The sequence below is a fragment of the Oryctolagus cuniculus genome, chromosome X (assembly GCF_051225735.1).
Source record: "Oryctolagus cuniculus isolate XC-2025 breed Fujian yellow rabbit chromosome X, ASM5122573v1, whole genome shotgun sequence".
NCBI lineage: Eukaryota > Metazoa > Chordata > Mammalia > Lagomorpha > Leporidae > Oryctolagus > Oryctolagus cuniculus.
Window position 1 is genome coordinate 126,523,224 of NC_142888.1, and position 25,665 is coordinate 126,548,888.

The window sequence follows — 25,665 nt, forward strand, 5'->3', positions numbered from 1 at the left end:
TGACTTAACCTAGATCACATAGCCAGTAAAGAATGGAGATGGGATTTCAAATACAAGTCTGCCTCAATGCAAAAGTACAAGTTATTGATCATTATATTTATCTGTAGGTATAATATCAGGCTCAAGGCTCGTCACACAAGTCTAGAGGATAAGCATGTGCTATATATGGAAAGGACAGAAACTGAGAATGCTGATGCATTAGTAAGCAATTCCAGCAGAGAGTTTCAATTCATTATTTAGCATCCCTTCATGTTCAGCCTCAGTACCATTATCTAGGACCTGCTAGGGCCTATTTTCTAACACCCCCCCCACACACACACCATGCCTCATCCTTCACACACAAAAACCTCTCTGGATTCCAAGATGTCAAATATCTGACAAGGAAAGCACATTCATCCTAACATGTGAATCAGAAAAGACATGCACCCGAATCTTCCTTCCTTCCTCTGGGAACATGTTCTTATGTTATGGGAGATTTCTGGATGTATGCACTCTGTTAGCTACCTAACCTTGAAGAATGACTAATGAGGTAGAGATTAAAAGGAACCTCCCAGTAAATATGAAAATCTGTTGGATTAGGTGTGACCTTGAAGAACCTCCTTGATTGCAGCACTTTGTAGCGTTAATTCTATAGATGCATGATGAAGGCCATCTGTTAAGAATCACATAGCACATCCACTTTGCCTATGAACATACATGTCATAGGCAGAGTACTGTCAATGTCCTCATCTATAGCAGAGCTACTGATCTAGCCTCTGGACCAGATTAGTCAAGTGCTTTGGTTTCCTACCACAAGTTATATTGACCTACCAGCTTCTCAACTGTACTATAAATGATAAGGGGATTGTGTGTGTGTGTGTGAGTGTGTGTGTGTGTGTGTGTTTAAACACTTTTCAAATGACAAAATTATTACCACACAATTCTGGAGTCTCTTAGATGCAAAGTGATACACTAAATCGTGCTTTTTAATTTTCAGTTTTAATGCATGAAAGGGATAAGCACATACTGTTATCAAAAGCAATACAAAATGAAAATCTACTGGAATAGCAATAAGAATGACTAACTGCTAATGAAGAGAGAGGCTTTTTAAGGAAATAATTAGGTATTTGGTACTGCTTGTCATCAAATACCTGTTTCTGAGGGTTAAAGGTTAATTTTGCAATTGACCCCTTATAGAGAACTACCTTACATGAATGGTTATGTTATTTTAAAGTCATCAGAGAGAGGAATGCAGAAACTAAAGAACTAAAGAAGCAGAAAAATATGAAAATGATGAATCAGGCAGGACAAGTTGAATTCATTTAGCACATGGAAAATATTTTAGTTTCAAGCAGTCTGACAGTGACTATCTACAGATAGCTGTTTTTGAACAATATAACATAATTAAAATATCACCCTAATGTTCAAGAAAAATGGTATGGTTATGTATTTGTGGGTAACCATCCAGAGTGGATTAGTATTAGTGCTCCATTCTTACAAACGGCACCTGACCCTCTACACACACACACACATACACACACATACCCCAAGAATCTCAGTGGGGGAGTAACCGTGTTCCATAAGGCAACCCGAAATAATGTTTTTGTTAGAAACATTGGGCTTCCATAACAAATTGCCACAAACTTGTGGCATAAAACAATATAAATTGTCACACAAGTCCAGAAGACAGAAGTCTGAAATCAAGGTGTTGGTAGGAGCATGCTCTCTCTCTCTTTGAAGGCACTAAGGGGTCTTACTCTGCCTTACCTCTTTCAGATTCTCATGGTTGTCGATAATGCTTAGTATCGTTTGCTTGTGGATGCATCATTCCAATCTGTAATATAACCTAATGGACGTTGACATCATTTTAACTTAATTCCGTCTGCAACGACCCTATTAACAAATAAGACATTCATAGCAATTAGGGCTTCAAAAAACCTTTTTCAGGATACCCAACTCAATCTACAACAGTGTAATATAAAAACACTATATTTTCAAAAATATCTTCATTAAAAGAAGAAATTCCTTCAGTGATACTATACTATATCAATAGGACAGAGTTAAGAAACTTGAATTAGGGGCTGGCAGTGTAGCGCAGTAGGTTAACGCCCTGGCCTGAAGTGCCGGCATCCCATATGGGCGCTGGTTGAGACCCAGCTGCTCCACTACTGATCCAGCTCTCTGCTATGGCCTGGGAAAGCAGTAGATGATGGCCCAAATCCTTGGGCTCCTGCACTCGCGTGGGAGACCCGGACGAAGCACCTGGTTTCTGGCTTCAGATGGGTGCAGTTTTGGCCATTGAGGCCAATTAGGGTGTGAACCATCGGATAGAAGACCTCTCTCTCTCTTTCTCTCTTTCTATTCTCTCTGTGTATCTCTGACTTTCAAATAAATAAATGAATCTTAAAAAAAGAAACTTGAAAAAGAAGCCGGAGGCATCACAATACCAGATTTCAGGACATACTACAGGGCAGTTGTAATCAAAACAGCATGGTACTGGTACAGAAACAGATGGATAGACCAATGGAACAGAATTGAAACACCAGAAATCAACCCAAGCATCTACAGCCAACTTATATTTGATCAAGGATCTAAAACCAATTCCTGGAGCAAGGACAGTCTATTCAATAAATGGTGCTGGGAAAACTGGATTACACAAAAATCCACTCAACATGGATTAAAGACCTAAATCTATGACCTGACACCATCAAGTTATTAGAGAACATTGGAGAAACCCTTCAAGATATTGGCACAGGCAAAGAATTTCTGGAAAAGACCCGGGAGGCACAGGCAGTCAAAGTCAAAATCAACTATTGGGATTGCATCAAATTGAGAAGTTTCTGTACTTCAAAAGAAACAGTCAGGAGAGTGAAGAGACAACCGACAGAATGGGAAAAAATATCTGCAAACTATGCAACACATAAAGGGTTAATAACCAGAATCTACAAAGAGATCAAGGAACTCCACAAAAACAAAACAAACAACCCACTTAAGAGATGGGCCAAGGACCTCAATAGACATTTTTCAAAAGAGGAAATCCAAATGGCCAACAGGCACATGAAAAAATGTTCAAGGTCACTAGCAATCAGGGAAATGCAAATCAAAACCACAATGAGGTTTCTCCTCACCCCGGTTAGAACGGCTCACATACAGAAATCTACCAACAACAGATGCTGGCGAGGATGTGGGGAAAAAGGGACACTAACCCACTGTTGGTGGGAATGCAAACTGGTCAAGCCACTATGGAAGTCAGTCGGGAGATTCCTCAGAAACCTGAATATAACCCTACCATTCAACCCAGCCATCCCACTGCTTGGAAATTACCCAAAGGAATTTAAATTGGCAAACAAACAAGCTGTATGCACTTTAATGTTTATTGCAGCACAATTCACAATAGCCAAGACCTGGAACCAACCTAAATGCCCATCAACGGTAGACTGGATAAAGAAATTATGGGATATGTACTCTTTAGAATACTATACCGCAGTAAGAAACAACGAAATCCAGTCATTTGCAACAAAATGGAGGAATCTGGAACACATCATGCTGAGTGAAATAAGCCAGTCCCAAAGGGACAAATACCATATGTTCTCCCTGATCGGTGACAAATGACTGGACACCAAAAAGGAAACCTGTTGAAGTGAAATGGACATTATGAGAAATGGTGACTTGATCAGTATAGCCCTGACTGTTAATGAGCAACTTAATACATTATCCCTCTTAGTAGTTTTTTTTTTTTGTCTGTTCTACTTAATATGACTGGTTTAATTCTGTAATTAATACACAGTTATTCTTAAGTGTTGAAAATTAACTGAAATGTGATCCCTGTTAAACATAATAGTGGGAATAAGAGAGGGAAGAGATGTACAATTTGGGACATGCTCAAGTTGACTTGCCCCAAATGGTAGAGTTAGAAACATACCAGGGGACTCCAATTTAATCCCATCAAGGTGGCATGTACCAATGCCATCTCACTAGTCCAAGTGATCAATTTCAGTTCACAATTGATCATAATGAAAGGACTAAGAGTCAAAGGGAGCACATAAACAAGTCTAGTACCTGCTAATACTAACCGATAGAGTAAATAAAGGGGAGAGTGATCCAACATGGGAAGTGAGATACTCAGCAGACTCATAGAATGGCGGATGTCCTAAATAGCACTCCGGCCTCAGAATCAGCCCTAAAGGCATTCCGATCTGGCTGAAAAGCCCATGAGAGTATTTCAGGCATGGAAAGCCAAGACACTCTGGCAAAAGATCTCTGCGAGTGAGATCCCAGTGGAAAGAACAGGTCTTCAAAGAAGGAGGTACCTTTCTCTGAAGGGAGGAGAGAACTTCCACTTTGACTATGACCTTGTCTAAACAAGATAAGAGTTGGAGAACTCAAGGGGCTTCCATAGCCTTGGAAACTCATGACTGGTGCATAGGGAGATTACTGATGCCATAAACAGGAGTGTCAATTTGTAAAGTCAACAACAGGAGTCACTGTGCACTTACTCCTCATGTATGATCTCTGTCCTTAATGTGCTGTACATTGAGACTTAATGCTATAACGAGTACTCAAACAGTATATTTCACTTTGTGTTTCTATGGGGGTGCAAACTGTTGAAATTATCAATTCCCAACTTGACTCTCACTAGGATTAAACATGACAATAGGTCTGATCTGATTTCATCATCATTTAAAAATCATCTATTATTTTTCACTTTATGTTTCTGTGTGGGAGCAAACTGTTGAAATCTTTACTTAATGTATGCTAAACTGATCTTCTGTATATAAAGAGAATCAAAAATGAATCCTCATGTGAATGGAAGGGGAGAGGGAGTGGGAAAGGGGAGGGTTGCCGGTGGGAGGGACGTTATAGGGGGGAAGCCATTGTAATCCATATGCTGTACTTTGGAAATTTATACTCATTAATAAAAGTTAAAAAAAAGAAACTTGAATTAGAAATTAACAAAGGACAAAACAAAGAACAGGAATATTCTTTTCTAACTCTCAGAAGCTCTACTCACACTCATCACTTCTGCTGTCCAACATCCTCTTGGGAGTAGGAAGAGAAAATGGAAGGTATCTTCTAAGTAACCACACATCCCATTCTTGAGATTCATCTGAACCCCATTTCTCACACCATCCCTGGTTAAGAGCACAGGCTCCAAAAGGTGATTGCTTAGGCTCAAATTTCAGCTCCCCTGGTTGCTGACTCACTCCTCAGTATCACTAAATGTGAAATTCAAGGGGCTATTTCCATTCATTTCTTTAGAATTTTTTACAATATGTTGTTTAGTGAATTCCAACATTTGCTTTCTAACTTCTTCCACAATTCTATTATCTTTGAGGATCTTTTTTAATGCTTTCATTGAAAGAAAAATAGCCACTTTGAAGCATTACTTTTAAAATTAATATATTACTAGATGTCTTTTTTAGTATTCTGTTGCTCCCCCTCTTCATGGAGGAACGACAGTAAACCCTGCCCAGGCTTCATATCCGAGTCACGGCACCATTATGTCGCTCCCCGTCTTTGCGGACGAATGACACAGGACCCTGCGCTGTTCTTTTGTCTGCTCGGCCCTCCCCGGGTTTGCTGCTGGTTCTTCCCGGGTTGGCTACCGACCCTTCCACCTCCGTGGAAGGGCGGTTCCCCCTGCCACTTTCCCCACTTCTGCGGGGGAGCGGCTCACCGCTGGCCGGCTCTCTCGGGGGCTGCACAGGTGTTCCTTCAGATAGATGTTCCTCGTGAATATTGTCTCTCTCCTCCTTTATAGTCCTCTTACACCAATCCCAACTCTGCTACCCACACGCCGAGTACGCTGCTCTCCTCCAATCAGGAGCAGGTCCTACAGTTTATTGGTTGAACTGGAGGCAGCTGTGTAGAAGCTGTTACTCCCTTCTCAGCGCCATATTGTGGGATAGCAGATGCATAGAATAAGTCTTAATTCCAGTAACTTAGTCTAGTCCGAGTTGCTCCCCACAGTATTCCTTTTTTAAATTTCTAAAAATTTTATTTAAGTTATACAAGTGTCGTGTATTTCATATATACAGATTTAGGAACATAGTGATACTTCCTCCCTCCCGCCTACCCTCCAACTCTTCTTCCTTCTCCCTCTCCTGTTCCCACTGTTAATTTTTACAGAGATCTACTTTCAGTTTACTTAATGATCATAAGGTTAAACCTACTCTAAGAGTTCAACAAATAGTATGAAGAAAATAACATTGTTCCTCAACAAAAGAGACAAGGGCTGTAAACAATCAGCATGGGGTCTGCCCCAGTGCCCTGTATAATCTTGTGAAAATCAGCATAAAATATTTTCTGGGAGTTCTTTTTTTCTAAATATTATTTTTGACAAGTGGTGGATATTTTCACTGATCTTTGGCTTAAACCCTGGTAGTCTTATCTGTTATGTGCTCCTTTGCTCTTGTGGATGGGTTAGGGTAATTATTCTGAAAATAATGTCGAAGCACAGCAAATGGTTTGGAATAACTGTTTATATCCTTTGGTGAGAGGTGAAAGGTCTCGGGAGAGAATTAATAATGTCCTATTGTAGCTTGCAAGGGACATCAAACAAGTTGATAGCGATCTTGTTTTTACTGAAAGATAGTACTGAAATTCATAAAGATGAGCTAAAGCTGTTAAGGCTAAGGTCTGGACCAGATGAAGGAGATTGCTCTGTAATGCTCTGGGTTATTCATTAACATCAGATGGGAACTCAGAAACAAGATGGGTGGTCAGTAATTTCACTAGAGAAATATATTTATGGATGCAATGAAGGTGTGAAAATTTATAGTCAGAAGCAGTATGCATGTGCCTTTGTCTGTATTGTGAAATTATATTGAACAGTTTCAAAAATCACTGGCTTCCTTTCATCTGCATCTCAAGGCACTCTTTCCAGGATTAAACTTATTAAAATATTAACTTTTTATTTAAGAAAGATGAATTATTGTTATTAAAGCCTAAATACTGGTTTTGGTTGGAGGTCTGAGCTATGTAATATATTATATAAGTAAAAAAGGTTTTTTTCCCCAGAAACTCTTTATTTAAGGAATAAAAACTTCATGCATTTCATAAATACAACTTTAGGAACATAGTGATTCTTTCCACTCTACCCACCCTCCCACCCACTCTCCCACCCTTCTTCCTCCTCCCTTTCCTTGTCTCATTTTTTAAGTAAGATCTATTGGCAATTAACTTTATACACATAAGATTAACTCTATACTAAGGAGTTCAACTAATAGTATGAAAAAAAAAACTTTTCCTCACTAGTTGAGACAAGGGCCATTCAAAGTAATTGCATCTCAAAATGTCAGTTTCACTTCTATAGATCACCTTTCGGTACTCCATTAGTTACCACAGATCAGGGAGAACATATGGTATTTGTCCTTTTGGGACTGGCTTATTTCACTTAGTAGAATGTTTTCCAGCTGTATCCATTTAGATGCAAATGACAGGATTTCATTTTTTTTTACCACTGTATAGTATTCCGTGGTGTACATATACCATAATTTTTTTAACTTTTATTTAATGAATATAAATTTCCAAAGTACAGCTTATGGATTACAATGGCTTCCCCCCCATAATGTCCCTCCCACCCGCAACCCTCCCCTTTCCCACTCCCTCTCCCCTTCCATTCACATCAAGATTCATTTTCAATTCTCTTTAAATACAGAAGATCAGTTTAGCATACATTAAGTAAAGATTTCAACAGTTTGCTCCCACACAGAAACATAAAGTGAAAAATACTGTTTGAGTACTAGTTATAGCATTAAATCTCAATGTACAGCACACTAAGGACAAAGATCCTACATGAGGAGTAAGTGCACAGTGACTCCTGTTGTTGACTTAACAAATTGACACTCTTGTTTATGGCCTCAGTAATCACCCTAGGCTCTTGTCATGAGCTGCCAAGGCTATGGAAGCCCCCTGAGTTCACTTACTCTGATCATATTTAGACAAGGCCATGGTCAAAGTGGAAGTTCTCTCCTCCCTTCAGAGAAAGGTACCTCCTTCTTTGATGACCGGTTCTTTCCACTGGGATCTCACTCGCGGAGATCTTTCATTTAGGTTTTTTTTTTTCCCCCAGAGTGTCTTGGCTTTCCATGCCTGAAATACTCTCATGGGCTTTTCAGCTGGATCTGCATGCCTTAAGGGCTGATTCTGAGGCCAGAGTGCTGCTTAGGACATCTGCCATTCTATGGGTCTGCTGTGTATCTCACTTCCCATGTTGGATCATTCTCTCCATTTTTTATTCTATCAGCTAGTATTTGCAGACACTAGTCTTGTTTATGTGATCCCTTTGGTTCTTAGTCCTATCATTATGATCAATTGTGAACAGAAATTGATCACCGGGACTAGTGAGATGGCATTGGTAGATGCCACCTTGATGGGATTGAATTGGAATCCCCTGGTATGTTTCTAACTCTACCGTTTGAGGTAAGTCAGCTTGAGCATGTCCCGAATTGCACATCTCTTCCCTCTCTTATTCGCACTCTTATATTTAACAGTGATCTCTTTTCAGTTAAGTTTCAGCATTTAAGAATAATTGTGTATTGATTACAGTATTCAACCAAAAGTATTAAGTAGAACAAACAAAAAAAATACTAAGAGGGATAACATATTAAGTTGTTCATCAACAGTCAGGGCAAGGGCTGATCAAGTCACCGTTTTCATAGGGTTCATTCCACTTTAACAGGTTTCCTTTTTGGTGCTCAGTTAGTTGTCACCTATCAAGGAGAACAAGTGGTATTTGTCCCTTTGGGACTGGCTTATTTCACTCAGCATAATGTTTTCCAAATTCCTAACAGGGATCACTTTTCAGTTAAAATTTAAATACCTAAGAATAATTGTGTGTTAATTACAGAGTTCAACCAATGATACTAGAACAAAAAATACTAAAATGTATAAAGTATTACATAATTTTTTTTACCAGTCTTCAGTTGACAGGCATTTGGGTTGATTCCATATCTTAGCTATTGCAAATTGAGCTGCAATAAACATTAGGGTGCAGGTAACTCTTTCATATGCTGATTTCATTTCCCTTGGGGAAATTCCCAGGAGTGGGATGGCTGGGTCATATGGTAGGTCTGTATTCCGATTTCTGAGGTATCTCCATACTGTCTTCCACAGAGACTAACCAGCTTACATTCCTACTAACAGTGGATTAGAGTACCTTTTTCCCTACATCCTTGCCAGCATTTGTTGTTTGTTGATTTCTGTATGCAAGCCATTCTTTCTTTGGTGAGGTGATTATACCTCATTGTGGTTTTGATTTGCATTTCCCTGATGGCTAGTGATCCTGAGCATTTTTCCAAGTGTTTGTTGGCCATTTGAATTTTCTCTCTTGAAAAATGCTTGTTCAAATCCTTTGTCCATTTCTTAGTTGGGTTGTTTATGTTGTTATTGTTGAGTTTCTTGACCTTTTTATATATTCTGGATATTAATCCTTTATCACTTACATGGTTTGCAAATAATTTTTCCCAATCTGTTGGTTGTCTCTTCACTTCACTGAAAGGAACTTAATCTCTCTCAAAGTTACTGAGTACTGGTGGGTCAAGTCATCACTCCATGGCACCTGTATGTGTTCTAGCAAAAAGGAAGTTGCCCTTCAATAAAACTACAAAGAATCAATATCTTCTCCAAAGAAATCACAATCTTCATTTTTTAATTCATTCTGATACAGTTGCAGATGATTCAGGGTTTCTTTGTTTCTCTCAGGCCAGTAGGGATCCTTGAATATCATGTCTAGGGCTTCACCAGAACCCTTGTCTACCTTCTTAGCCTTGCCAAGAACCGCCCCCCACCACCATACCCAGGAAACCATTCTTTATTTACAAAGCCCAACATGCAGTGATGGCTTGACCTCTAGTGTGGGAAGTAACATGAAGTTACCTATAGTTTCGCACTAGGATTCTAGGAAGGAAATAGTTATTTCCAACCAAACTGTGTACTTAAGAAGGGGCAATTTAGAGCTCCAGATAGGGAGGCAGGTGGTCAAAATTCCTGACCAAACTCTTACACCAACTCCCTATGTGACTTAGCGGGCAGGCCTCAGTTTTCCCATCTCTAACAGGAAAAAAGTTTGACTAAGTGACATCTAAAGAGCTTTCTTGGTTCTAAAGGTGAAGTTCTTCCCAACACACTATGTAGCTGTGTGTCAGTGTGGTTTCCTGGATCTGTGTGCAGGCTCTTTTTCCACACTTCTGCAGTATACATTTCTATTTCCTCCTCTCCTCTGCTGTAGACCTTCCTAATCATTTTTCTTCTTCTCTTTCTTTCCTTGACCCCCTCTTCCCCTTTTCCCTCACCCTAAATTAGGAATAGGTGAATTGCCTTCAGGATCTGCTTAATGTTCAGGTGGCATTTAGATGTAACAAGGCTACTGACCTTGGTTTTTTAAACACAACAGACTTCTTACTTTACATCAAAATTTAAAATATATTCAGTTGGCTCTCAATACTCCTGGGCTATTAAGAGGCATGCTAAAATGCTGCAGTCGGTTGAATAAGAATAGATTCTAGCGTTGTGTGACACACAGAGTAAATAGTTAATGAGAATGTATCATATGGGGGGCTATTGAAAATGTTATTGGAAAGTGCATATTATGAAAAAAACCTGTGCATGGGTTGCACAACTGTTTTTGAAACAAAATAGACATATCTGTTAATTTCATTTTCTACCATGTTTTTGAAGTACCCTCAAATACCTGAGGATAGTTAGAGAGAGTAATTAAAATGTACTCACTATAAAAAAATGAAAGTTTTGGGTAGTGGATATGTTAATTTCCCTGAGTTTTTCATTACCTAAGTTGATCATTGCTCATTGTGTACATGAATCAAAACATCACACTGTGATTCATAAGTATACACACACATCAGTCAAAAAGTTTTTTAAAGATCTAGCATTCACCCTGTTTTCTGTTTTCCATCTGGCATTCAGGTACCTGTTCTTGAAGCTTCTGACATGTATCTGCAGTCAGTATTCTCCCTAACCTAATGGTACAACTCCAGGGAGTTCCCAGTGCCAAAGACATTGTAAGAGTCCCTTCGCAGAAACAAAGATGACCTAAGTTTAAGATGTTGTTTGATCAGGGAGCTATAGGAGCTTTCAGCCTCAGGAGCCATTCAGACACAGTCATGGAAGGCATCTCCACAAGCTGGTCCTCATAACCTTCATGAGACCACTACTATGAGCAACTTGCAGTTTTCTCTCATGAACATATACCTACAAAACAACTAGAACTCTGATTTGCTTCCTAATTTGCACAACAGAATTTTGTAGCCTTTTAGGTTTTCAGCAATCACAATTTATCTCATCCCCTCTGCTTTGGAATATTGGAAATTATCAAAAGGCAATATCTATTTGCCAAGCATTTAGTCTCTTTTCATAATAACTCCGCAGAGCAGATGCTATTATTAGCACCCCTATTCTGCCACTGAGAAAGTTGAGGCATGGCGATATTATGCAATTTGGCAAAAACATACATACCAGACCAAGGACATGATTTGGGTGTCAAACTGTGGTAGCCTGTCAGTCGTATGACTAGAACAAGATCTCCCATCTGTCTGGGGTCAGTGCCAACATCCTCAACTCCCACATCCTGTTGTTGGCATGATGAGGGATGAAGTGGATTCACTATAATGTGCCTTCTCTGTTTTTGATTCTTTTACTGCAATAATTGACAGCAGGGAGGGCGGGGAGTTACCAAAACAGAACCAGAAGTTGTAGACTGACAGTCTTTAGGGTATCACTTTCTAAAGGATAAACCTGAAACTAACCACATACCATGAGAATTAGAGAACTTCCAAGTGAAATGGTAGGGAAATTGTGATATCTAAACCCCTGGCTTGAAGGAGATACTAATACGGTTGAGGAACAAATCTCAGTAAAATAGACTTTTAACATTCATACAATAAACTATCTAATAAACTTGGCAATTGTCATAATATTTGGTTTCATTGAGAGTACAGCCTGTTGGCAACAGGGAATAACTTAATCTGTTAATTAAATACAAAATTCAGTTCCCATAAAAACATAATAATTAGCCTTTTCTTACCATAGGATATCTGCATCAGCAAATACTGGAAGTTCTCAGGCAGGGAAATAAGGGGGTTCTCACATCTGTAGTGCTCACCACTGCTTTGCCAGTTCAGCACTCGTGAGACTTTTTTTCCCTTCTATATGTTTTTCTTGCAATTAGAGTATGCTACAACTTGGCAACAGTAGATGACTCAGTTAAATTCATGTTACTAGAACTATGGAAGTTTCATATATTATAAGGGAATGCCTTACTATGAATATTTTCTGCTTTAAACCCAGCCAACCTTCCCCCCCAAAAAAATCCACTTTAACACTTTAAGCAGCAAATCAGTTGGCCATTGATTAGTAATGTAGACAATTGTATAGAACAAGATTGAAGGTATGAACAATTGAGATTGGAGATGATCACTAACATCTTTGCAGGTAGAATGGTACAGTACTTAAGCATCCAGGTAATCAGGTGGACTTGACTTCACAGCTGAGCTCTTCCATTTGTTTAGGTGCAGGACTGTAGGCGAGTTACTCTAACATTTCAAAGCCTTCTTCTCTTGTTTCAGTTAATTAGATGTTCCTGTTGTAGTGCCATTGTTGTAAATCTGAAAACAAGACAGTATGAATGAGAGGCTTGGCCTAGAGCCATTCACCCTCTACCTTTGCTCAGCTGTGATAGAATTACTGACTGACAAGAGTCAGGCTCTCTCTTGGCTCTCTGAAGTCCTTCTAATTCCCTTCGCTTGGCTATAAATGCAGCCTTTCCTGCTTATTATCGTCTCTTGTCTCCCTCCTACAAGTTCTCTAGGTGTGCATTCCTTCATAACCTTACTTAAGAAGTCTTTATTGTTCATTACTTTAAGTATGATTATGTAAAAATAAATCCTTAAAGATATGTAATAAATTACATGAAGGAGAAATTACATAATTTCTGTAATTTGCTTTGAAATATGCCGGGGAAAATGGCATGAGGGAATACATGAAACAGCATTAGCAAGTTATTGATAATTGTTGAAGCTGACATACAGGTTCACAGGGGGTTAATATAGAATTCTCTTTACTTTGGGGTATATTTAAAATTTTACATAACAAAAAATAAATGACTCTTTCTTGAAATATGTCACTAAGCTGATTTAGGTGTGCTTCCTTTATACTCCTTATCTGCACCATTATATCACCCCTTAACTGCTCTAATTATCTGTTTCCTGGACCCTACTATCTTAGGGTAGTAACGTACATTTATTAATTTATGCATCACTGCACCTGGAAGAACACATATAGATGTAAGATTATCACTGCAAGAATGTATTGAGTTAAAGAAACATTTTATTTGGAATGCCTCTTTCATGTTTTGAAACTACCTCCTCTGAGGGGGTATTGTTGGGGCTTCTTGGGACAGTCTGTGATGCTGAAAATTCTCTCCTATTTCATTCACTGGCTTTTAGAACTAATTAAAGGGAAAAGCTATTATAACACTTCCTTGTGCTAAGAAAGGAAAGTTTTCACTAGTTGTCTTTAATTAGAAGGAAGTGATTTTTCCACTTTACTCAGAGTAAAACATCCACCTTTTCCCAACACGTTTAAGTTGCAACTTTGATTTTAAGGGATGCATGCATAACCCTTTCGTAACAGTTGCTCAGCAATGACTGTGGTGCGTAGCAGGTGAAACTGCTACCTGCAGCACCAGCATCCCATAAGGGCACTAGTTCAAGTCCTGGCTGCTCCATTTCTGACCCATCTCCCTGATAATGCACCTGGGAAAGCAGCAGGCGATGGCCTGAGTCCTTGGACCCCTGCACACACTTGGGAGATTCTGAGGGAGGCTCCTGGCTCCTGGCTTTGGACTGGACCAGCCCTGGCTATTCTGGTCATTTGGGGAGTGTACCAGCAGATGAAAAACATCTGTCTCTCCATTTCTCTCTCTATGTAACTATCTTTCAACTGAAAAATGACTGTGGCCTCCCAGACCAGCTTTTCCCCAATAAATGTAAAGAAGTTTTTGAGCGTGGATTTAAGATACGTTTGTGACAGCATTTGGTGGCACTTCCTCTGTCTCCTAAATAGCCATTTGTCTGAAACTTTTAGATTATGTCTATGGGCAACAATATACATATTGTTAAGGCATATATTTCTGAAGACCAGAATACTAATGTGAGAACCCGTTACACTTAATTGTAAAAACTCCATGGCATGATGGTATGCGGATGTGGGAGATATTGGAGAGATACTGGTCAAAGACAAAATTTCAGATATACAGGAGGAATAAGTTCAAGAGATCTGCTATACAGCATGGTAACTATAGTTTGTAGTGGTGCATTATATTCTTGAAAACAAGAAAGTAGAATTTCAATGTTCTTACCACAAAAATGAAGTAATGAATGTATTAATTCAATTTATTTAGCCTTTCTACAAAGTATACATATTTCCAAATATATTATGTGTGATAAAGTATGTAATCTTATATGACAGTTTAAATGAATGATATTTTTTAAAGAAAAAACAGCTCAATAGGACTCTTCTGTCCATTGTGAAGGATTGAAGCCATTCACTAGAAGCAAACTTGACACTATTCAATAAATATTTGTTATTCTCATATGGTATGCACCAGACTGTGTTTTAGAGACTTGGAATACAGTGAAGGAACAAACCCCAGAAATGCCCCTATATTTGTGGAGTTAAGATTTTAGAGAGTTCTATGTTAGAGATGCAAACACCTAACAACATTGGAAATTGTCATTGGTATCTCTTCACTCTTGTACTACACACCTCCCTCTGACCACTAGTCAATGACCTTGTACTAATCATTCTCCCTCTACCTCCTACATCATCAATTATTTTTTCTCTACTGGACCATTTTTACAGATATGCATACATAAGATAATTTCTTCCAATTAAAGCAAAGCCCTCTCTACCCCACATAACTAGCTACAACCTTGCCATTGCCCCTATTTTTTCTCATTAATGGTCACTTCTTTTCCTCTTAATTTCTCTGGAACCTGCTCCTCGTAACAAACATTTCTGTCCCCAAGAATGGCCATTGTTATTATGATCTCTACTTCCTTAAACTCAGTAATTAACTCCTACTTACTGTATAGTTTGACATGTCAGAACGAATTGAGTGGACTGAACACTTTCTTCTCTTTGAAACCTGTCTTGGAGGGCATACTATCCTGATTTTCCTCTTCTTTCTCTAGTTATTCTTTCTCAATTTCCTCTGTGAGTTCTCCTATTTCTTCTCACTCTTAATCTTTAATCCATCAATATTTACCCCATGCTGCCAATGAAAAATTCACAGTTTTAAGCACCATCTATATGCCAATTGCTCCAAAATGTTCATCTCCAGCCCAGGCCTCTCTCTCTCTCCTGACCTCAATACTCATACAACCAGACATAGTAGGTTAAGCCTACATCTGTGGTGTCAGCATCCCATATGAACACCAGTTTGTGTCCCGGTTGCTCCACTTCCTATCTAGTGCTCTGCTTATGGCCTGGGAAAGCAGCAGAAGATGACTCAAATGTTTGGGCCCCTGCACCCACACATGAGACCCAGCAGAATCTCCTGGCTTTGGATTGACCCAGCTATAGCAATTTTGGGCATTTGGGTAGTGAACCAGCAGAATGGAAGGCCTTCCTTCCTTCCTTCCTTCTTTCCTTCTTCTTTCCTTCCTTCTTTCCTTCCTTCCTCCCTCCCTCCGTCCCTCCCCCTCTCCCCTTCTCCCCCTACCCACATCCCCGTTTCCCCCTCCCCCTTCTCCCCCTCTCCCCCTACCCACCTCTCCCTCTCACCCCTTCTCCCCCTCTCCCCCTACCCACCTTTCCCTCTCCCTCTCCCTTTCCATCTCCCTCTCTCTCTCCCTCTCTCTGTCTGTAACTATACCTCTCAAATAAATAAATAAATCTTCAAAAAGACTCATACAACCAGCTGCCTCCTAAACTTCCCTACTTCCCTATTTGGCATCTTAAACTTCATATAACTCAAACTGACTTCCTGTTCCTTTACTGCACAAATAAACTTGTTCTAGAGATTTTTCCATCTCAGTCAATGGCAACCCTATCCTCTCGTTTTATAGTCAAAAATTCTCAAGCCATGTCTCACTCCTTTTTTTGTTCTTATCCCACATCTTGTCTTTTAGCAAATACTTTCAGCTTTACCTTCCAAAGTTGTCTAAAACAGAACCATTTCTCCCAAATTACACTAATCCTATCTTGATCCAAGTCACCATTATTTGTTACCTGAATGATCTCTACTGTAGCCTTTCTCCTTGCAACCTGTGGTCTATTTTCTTCATAGCATCCAGGGAAAATTCTATTAGAAAATGTCATATCCTTTTATTCTCTTCAGAATATTTACTAGTTTCCCATCTCCTTAAAAGTAAAAGAAAAGTCCCTACAGTAACTTCTGATGTCTCCTGTACTTGTTGTTCCTTCTTCCTGTAATAGTTTTTCCACAGATATTCACATGGCTTTCTCCTGCTCTTCCTTCTTCTCTTTACTCAGATAGCACCTTCTCCGTGTTACTCTCATTTTTATCCATAGCATTTCCATATCCATAGCATTTCCATTATCCATAGCATCTCTCACTTTTATCCATAGCATTTGTCATGACTTAATTTGTTGTGTATTTTAATTTCCTGGGTTTTGTCTATCTTTCCTACTCTCACACATTGAGAATGTAAATACTAGAAAAGTCAGCAATAATTGTCTGTTTATTCTTTGTTTAATACCCAGTACATTGAACAATATCAGGTGCATGGTAGGTACTCAGAAACTAGTCGATTGTTGAGTGAATAAATGAGCAAACACTTAGTTTTAGCCTGGAATAGTAGACATGATAATCAACAAGACATAGTATTTGCTTTAAGCAGCTCACCATATAAAGGGGAGAAATAGAAAAATTATCCAATATATTACCCAAGAAGGCTAAGGCAAAACATGATAAACAATAGATACTAACTTAAGGTTGAATGAATGATATCTAGTTACTTTTGTTAACAATATAGATGGTTTTCTTGAGATACAATATCTTCCTAATGATTCTTGTACTTTTTGGTCCTGGAAAAGACTTAAAGTGATACTGTTAGTATGACACTATCTAGTTTTATTCTGTGAAACATTAATGATTGATCTTTGTTACTTGTTAAAAAACAGAAATTAGGGCCGACGCCGTGGCTCACTTGGTTAATCCTCCACCTGCAGCACCAGCATCCCATATGGGCACCAGGTTCTAGTCCTGGTTGCTCCTCTTCCAGTCCAGCTCTCTGCTGTGGCCCAGGAAGGCAGTGGAGGATGGCCCAAGTGCTTGGGCCCTGCACCCGCATGGGACACCAGGAAGAAGCACCTGGCTCCTGGCTTTGGATTGGCACAGCGCCAGCCATAGTGTCCATTTGGGGAGTGAAGCAATGGGAGAAAGACCTTTCTCTCTGTATCTCTCACTGTCTATAACTCTACCTGTCAAAAAACATTTAAAAAAACAGAAATTAAAAATAGAGTTTAACTAAAAGCAAAAGACAGACGTGTACTAGGATAGTGCCCAAGAGAATTGCAATGAGATATTACTCTGCATTAAGAGGTAAATTGCATAGTCCTTTGAGTCAATATTTGCCAATTGTATATTTATTTAAGCCAAAGGTGTGTCAGTTGGAGGAGGAGGCAAGAGAAAAATAACAAAAGCATGAATTGCTGAAATGGAACCTTTCCCTGCACTAAAACTTTGCACTGATGCTGTGTCAAACAAAAAAGTAATAGATTAAGAAATGAAAAAGTGAGTCAACCAATTGTTCTGTCCAAATGACACATATTCTTTGACTCCTTTCACCACTGAATTGATACTGTGTTATTTATAGTTTGAAAGGTAAAATATGGGACAGTAGATAGGGGAGTGTTTTGAGAAGCACTTGCTTTTGATCCTTCCTTCTTTCCCATGATGTGACTTTTCCTAGATGGTATGGGACTGAAAGTTAGCATAAAATTTTCTACAACTGTACAAAGATAGTCTGCATATTGAGCCCCCAAATACTTCTGTTTCCCCTTTTCCCACATTTTTGCAATAGTACACCTTGATCTGTACTAGAAATGGACACTTTCATTCCAGGAGCCATTGGTAGTTGGTACTGTGGAGAAGTTAAGCTCTTGCAACTAAAAAGAGGGAATGAAATGAGAAAAAAAAGACTAAGTATGGTATCTTGGGAACCCCTAAATTGAAAGCACCCATGAGAAAGAGTACATAAAGGTAGCAATTAATGAAGTTGGGAGAGTGGTTCATTTTCTTTTTTTTTCTTTTTTTTTTTAACTTTTATTTAATGAATATAAATTTCCAAAGTACAGCTTATGGATTACAATGGCTTCCCCCCCATAACGTCCCTCCCACCTGCAACCCTCCCCTTTCCCACTCCCTCTCCCCTTCCATTCACATCAAGATTCATTTTCAATTCTCTTTATATACAGAAGATCAGTTTAGCATACATTAAGTAAAGATTTCAACAGTTTGCTCCCACACAGAAACATAAAGTGAAAAATACTGTTTGAGTACTAGTTAAAGCATTAAATCTCAATGGTACAGCACACTAAGGACAAAGATCCTACATGAGGAGTAAGTGCACAGTGACTCCTGTTGTTGACTTAACAAATTGACACTCTTGTTTATGGCCTCAGTAATCACCCTAGGGTCTTGTCATGAGCTGCCAAGGCTATGGAAGCCCCCTGAGTTCACCAACTCTGATCATATTTAGACAAGGCCATGGTCAAAGTGGAAGTTCTCTCCTCCCTTCAGAGAAAGGTACCTCCTTCTTTGATGACCCATTCTTTCCAGAGAGTGGTTCATTTTAATCAAGGGAAGAAAGGATTTATGATGAAGGTCAGTAGAGTCTCATGCCTCTTGGAGGTCAAATCAGATGAGGACTGGCCAAAAGGTGGAAGCAACCTAAATGCCTACCAAAGGTGGCAATTCCATACAATGGAATATTATTGTGCATTCAAAAGAAATAAAGTATTGGTACATGTTAAGACATGGATAAACCTTGAAAATTTATGGTAATTGAAGGAAACCACTTACCAAAGACTACAAATTGATTTCATTTATATGAAATGTCCAGAATAAGCCAATCCATAAAGACAGAAAGGAAATGAATGGTTGCCAGGAGTTGTGAGAGAGTACATGTGGGGAAAGACTGCTTACCATGTATTGAGTTGCCTTTTTGGGTGATAGTAATATTTTGGAACTAGAGGTGATGGTTGCATGACATATGAAATGTACTAAATGCCACTGAATTGTGCAATTAAAATGTTAATTTATGTTAATGTGAATTTTACATCAATTAAAAAATGAGACAAGGGCTGAGAAGTGACCATGGAATTATGAAACCATTAAAACTTCTATGAGAGGAGACAAGATGTGACAGGCTGGACAGGGGATATGAGACATGATATGTAGGAAAGAGGTGGCAAAACAGAAAGTGACATATAGGGTAGAAGAGATGAGATATGACAGGATTTATGGGCTGAGATGAGATGTGATATGCAGGGCAGAAGAGACATCATATGAAGTATGCAGTGGAGGATCTGGGCAGCGGTGTTGAGGTGTGAAGTGATATTTAGTGCAAAGCAGATGAGACATGATGCATGGAATAGAAGAGACAACATGTGACAGTTGAGGCAAAGGATTTAAGATGTGATGTGATGTTCAGGGCAGAGGAGACAAGATGTAACAGTTGGGGCAGAGGAGTCAAGATGTGATGTGACATGTGTGACCAACGTGGCAAGATGTGACGTGAGAGGCAAAGGAGACATGATGTATGGGTCAGAAAAGTTAGGACAGAGGAGACAAAACAGGATGTGACATACAGGGCAGAAGAGACATAACATGACATGTGGGTCAGAGGAGGTGAGATGTGACATGCCATGCATAGGAGACAAGACAGGATGTGTCATACAGGGTTGAGAAGATGTTATGTGACATGTAGGGAAGAGGAGTCATGACATGGCATGTGAGGAAGAGAAAAAAAGACAGGATGTGAAACACAGGGCAGAGGGACCTGATGTAACATGTGAGGCATAGGAAATGAGATGTCACATGACAGGTGGTATAGAGGAGATGAGATGTGGCGTTTGGTCAGAAGAGGCATGACTTGTGGAGGCGGAGGGCAGGAGAGGCCAGATGTGACGTTCAGAGTAGAGCCAACAAGATGTGACAATTGTTGTTGAAGAGTTGGAGTTTGCTTTGACATGCATGGCCAAGCAGATGAGACTTGATAATTGGGTCAGATGTGTAGGGAGCAAGGAGTCATGGCATGGCATACAGTACCAATGAACTGAGATATGACATGATGTTCAAGGCATGTCAAAGCATAGAGGAATAAAGACATGATATGTGGACTGAGAGGACATGACACAACTTTTGGGGCAGAGGAGTTGAGATATAACATGGTGTGCTTTTCTGAATAGAAGCAAGATTTTTGGGATAGAAGTGTATGGACAGTGGAGATGTGATGTGAAATGCAAGGACAAAGAAGTGATATATGGCATGATATCCAGGGAAGAAGAGACAAGACATAAGAGTTGGAGCAGAGGAGTCTAGAAGTGATATGAGGGGTAGAGGAGTTGAGACGAGACATGTGAAGCAGAGGAGGCAAGACATCACAGCTGGGGCAGAAGAATCAAGATTTGATGTGTTTTGTGTGGTTGAGTAGACAAAACGTGACATTTGGGTTGGAAGAGTAGGGAACCACAAGACGTGGCATGGCATAAAGGGCCAAGGAATCAAGATGTGACATGACCTTCAGGACAGAGGGGACAAGATGAAGCATGTGCTATAGAGAAGATAAGACATGACAGTTTGGTAAGAGGAGACAAAGCATGACATGTGGGGCAGAGGAGATGGAACGTAACAGTTGGGGACAAGGAGTAGAGACATGAAATGTGGGTTAGATAAGGTATAATTCTTGGGGTGCAGGAGTCAAGGCATGACATGTGTGGTAGAAGAGACAAAACGTGACATACAGCAATGAGGACCTGAGTTGTGACATGATGTTCAGGGCAGAGGTGGCACGATGTGACATGTGGGGTAGTGGAGACAAGACAGGATATGCCATATAAGGCTGATGAGGTGAGATGTGATGTATGGTAAATGGTGGAGGAGATGTGATGATATGTACGGGGTGAGGTCAGGACAGAGTTGAGATGTGAAGTGACTTGCATGGCAAGGAGGCAAGATGTAATGTTCAGGGTGTAGGAGTAGTGGCTGAGTAGTTGAGATGAAACATGATGTGATGTGAAATGTCTGGCAGAGATGAGATGAGACATTCAGGGCAGAGGAGAGGTGACATGATATATGGGGTGGAGGAAGTAAGATATGATGTTTGGGGGTAGATGAGAAATGACATGGGTTAGAGGAGTAGAGATGTGACCTGATGTATGGAGCCAAGGAGAAGTGAAGTGACATAAGGGGCCCTGGAGTTAGGGCAGAGGAGTAGAGATGTAGTATGCGGGCTGATGATAAAGTCAGGATTGCCATATAGGGAAGAGAAGATGAGATGTGATGTCCAGTACATGGTGGATATGACATGCAGGGCAGAGGTGTCATGGTGTGACATGGATAGCAAAGGACACAAGCAATGATGTTAAGGATGGAGGAGTAGGGGCTGAAGATCGAGATGACATGTTATATGATTTGAGGTTCACAGGAGACAAGATGTGATATGATCTACAAGATGGAAGAGACAATATGGAATGTGCTATGCAGGGCTGGGGAGACAAGATGTGATGTGGCATGCAGGGCAGAGGAGATAAGATGTGATGTGTGGAGCAGAGCGAGTGTGACATGACATGAGGGTCAGCCATGATGTAAATTTTGAGGCAGAGAAGATGTGACATATAGGGAAGAGGAGAGGAGAGGAAACATAACATTAGGGAAAAAGAGATGTGATGAAGATGAAATGTGATGCTGCAAAAAATTTTTGAAACCCCTTAAATATGTGTACTGGAGCCGCAGGAGATATGATGGTGTATATTTTGATGATCATTTGATACAAAATAATAAATAGTATGAGAGGTCTTTCATATCATACAGAAGAGTTTTAAAGTTTATCTTAACAATAACAAGAAATAAATGAAGGGTTTTCTTACTGGGAATTCAATAAAGGGGTAAAGATGGGGAGTGAGAAATTGAGAGCCACCAGGACCAAGTAGAGATAAATACACATAAAAGAGATATCCTGGACTAAGAGCACTGATACCTAGGGACCTAATAGCTCTGCAATAGGCAAAAAAATAGAATTTACTGGATTTGACAGTTGAGGGAGAAGGATATTTAATATTGTTCATGCTGAGTTTGAGGTACTTCTGAGATACTTCAATGGAAGTGTTCTCTTTATAGATTAAAATATGCAAGTTTGAGACTGAGGAAAGAACTCTGCAATTGAAATTTTGACTTCTTAGGTATCATATTTTAGGTGGAGGTGGTAGCTATGGGAGTTAATGTCAATGAACTATATATGAGAAGAAAAGAGAACCTAGGACAATCTGGGAAATACTACTAATAAAGGATGAATACAGAACAGGTCTGGGGAACATATAGACAATGAAAATGTGTGGTTGTGTAGCAGACCCAAAAGAATGAGCAGACTTGGATTTCAAGAAAAAATAGTTTAACAAGTATGATAGAATGGGCAATATCAAGTCTGAATCTACAAGTAAGAAAAGGACTAAAATGGGACCATAGGGCTTCATGTATTGGGAACCATGATGAGAGGTTTGTCAGAGGGAAAAACATATCAAGAGGCCAAGATCCAAAGAGCCAGATTAGGAGTAAAAGGGGCATGAAGAAGAATAAACAATTAGAGTAGGCCAGGATTTCTCAAACTTTCACCTGTGTATTTTTTAGTTCATTTTAAATGAATTGAGAAAGATAAGAATGTAAATTTTCCAAATTCCTCCATCTTGTTGCAAATGACTGGGTTTCGTTGTTTTTGACTGCTGTATAGTATTCTATAGAGTACATGTCCCATAATCTCTTTATCCAGTCTGCTGTTGATGGGCATTTGGGTTGGTTCCAGGTCTTAGCTATTGTGAATTGAGCTGCAATAAACATTAATGTGCAGACAGCTTGCTTGTTTTCCAATTTCATTTCCTTTGGGTAAATTCCAAGCAGTGGGATGGCTGGGTTGAATGGTAGGGTTATATTCAGGTTTCTGAGGAATCTCCAGACTGACTTCCATAGTGGCTTAACCAGTTTGCATTCCCACTAACAGTGGGTTAGTGTCCCTTTTTCCCCACATCCTCTCCAGCATCTGTTGTTGGTAGATTTCTGTATGTGAGCCATTCTAACTGGGGTGAGGTGGAACCTCATTGTGGTTTTGATTTGCATTTCCCTGATGGCTAGTGATCTTGAACATTTTTTCATGTGCCTGTTGGCCATTTGGATTTCCTCTTTTGAAAAATGTCTATTGAGGACCTTGGCCCATCTCTTAAGTGGGTTGTTTGTTTTGATGTTGTGGAGTTTCTTGATTTCTTTGTAGATTCTGGTTATCAACCCTTTATAAGTTGTAGAGTTTGCAAATATATTTTCCCGTTCTGTTGATTGCCTCTTCACTTTCCTGACTGTTTCTTTTGCAGTACAGAAACTTCTCAATTTGATGCAATCCCAAATGTTAATTTTGTCTTTGACTGCCTGTGCTTCTGGGGTGTTTTCCAAGAAGTCATTGTCGGTACCTATATCTTTCAGGGTTTTTCCAATGTTCTCTAATAATTTGATGGTGTCAGGTCATAGATTTAAGTCTTTAATCCATGTTGAGTGGATTTTTGTGTAAGGTGAAAGGTAGGGGTCTTGCTTCATGATTCTGCACGTGGAAATCCAGTTTTCCCAGCACCATTTATTGAATAGACTGTCCTTACTCCAGGGATTGGTTTTGGACCCTTGATCAAATATGAGTTGGCTGTAGATGTTTGGATTGATTGCTGGTGTTTCAATTCTGTTCCATTGGTCTATCCATCTGTTTCTGTACCAGTACCATGCTGTTTTGATTACAACTGCCCTGTATTATGTCCTGAAATCTGGTATTGTGATGCCTCCAGCTTCGTTTTCTCACTAGTCCCAGTGATCAATTTCTGTTCACAATTGATCATAATGATAGGACTAAGAACCAAAGGGATCATATAAACAAGAATAGTGTCTGCAAATACTAGCTGATAGAATAAAAAATGGAGAGAATGATCCAGCATGGGAAGTGAGATACACATCATACCCATAGAATGGTAAATGTCCTAACAGCACTCTGGCCTCAGAATCATCCCTTAAGGCATGCAGATCCAGCTGAAATGCCCATGAGAGTATTTCAGGCATGGAAAGCCAAGACACTCTGGGGGAAAAAAAAACTAAATGAAAGATCTCCACGAGTGAGATCCCAGTGGAAAGAACGGGTCATCAAAGAAGGAGGTACCTTTCTCTGAAGGGAGGAGAGAACTTCCACTTTGACCATGGCCTTGTCTAAAAATGATCAGAGTCAGTGAACTCAGGGGGCTTCCATAGCCTTGGCAACTCATGACAAGAGCCTAGGGTGATTACTGATGCCATAAACAAGAGTGTCAATTTGTGAAGTCAACAACAGGAGTCACTGTGCACTTACTCCTCATGTAGGATCTCTGTCCTTAGTGTGCTGTACATTGTGATCTAATGCTTTAACTAGTACTCAAACAGTATTTTTCACTTTACGTTTCTGTGTGGGAGCAAACTGTTGAAATCTTTACTCAATGTATGCTAAACTGATCTTCTGTATATAAAGAGAATCGAAAATGAATCTTGATGTGAATGGAAGGGGAGAGGGAGTGGGAAAGGGGAGGGTTGCGGGTTGGAGGGACGTTATGGGGGGGAAGCCATTGTAATCAATATTCTGTACTTTGTAAATTTATATTCATTAAATAAAAGCTAAAAAAAAAGAAATAGGACCTGCCATCATAGGTCACACTATTGGCCCACCTGGCCCAATGTCATTTTCAAGGAGTGCCAGAATGTGTAATAAAGTATTTAAAATCATAAAAAAAGAATGTAAATTTTCTTAATTTTTGTTTTATTTGAAAGACAGAGAGAGACAGATGGGGGAGGTCTCCAATATGCTGGTTCACTCTCCCAGATATCAGATTGATGTTACTAAGAGTGAGATGTATCTCAAAGAGACAGTATACCTGACTCTATGAAACGCTGAAAATGATGCAGTCCAATACTCAGGGAGATGGGTGGACATTTTGGTGCACTGGGGTAAGCTGCCACTTGCCATGCTGATATCCCATAGCAGTGTGCCAGATAGAGTCCTGGCTGATTGACTTCTGATCCATCTCCCTGTTGGTGCACCTGGAAAAGATAGTGGAAGATGGCCTAGGTAATTGAGCCACTACCTCCAATGTGGGGGATCTGGATTGAGTTCCAGGCTTCTGTTTCCAGAAGTAGAAAGATAGAGTAGGAAGTAGTCACACTATGAGGGAGGGAACCTTTCTAATTACTGAGAAGGAACCAATGGAAAGAGAGGGTTTGAGGATATAGGAGAGATACTGCTGCCTGATGGAGTGAGATCCCTTCAAAGGAGATGATCAGAGGCAGAGCAAAGGTAAAATGATGCATCTTAAATAGAAAATGGGACTATGCCTGCCCTTCATAAGAAAGGCAGAAATAAGGGATGCCAA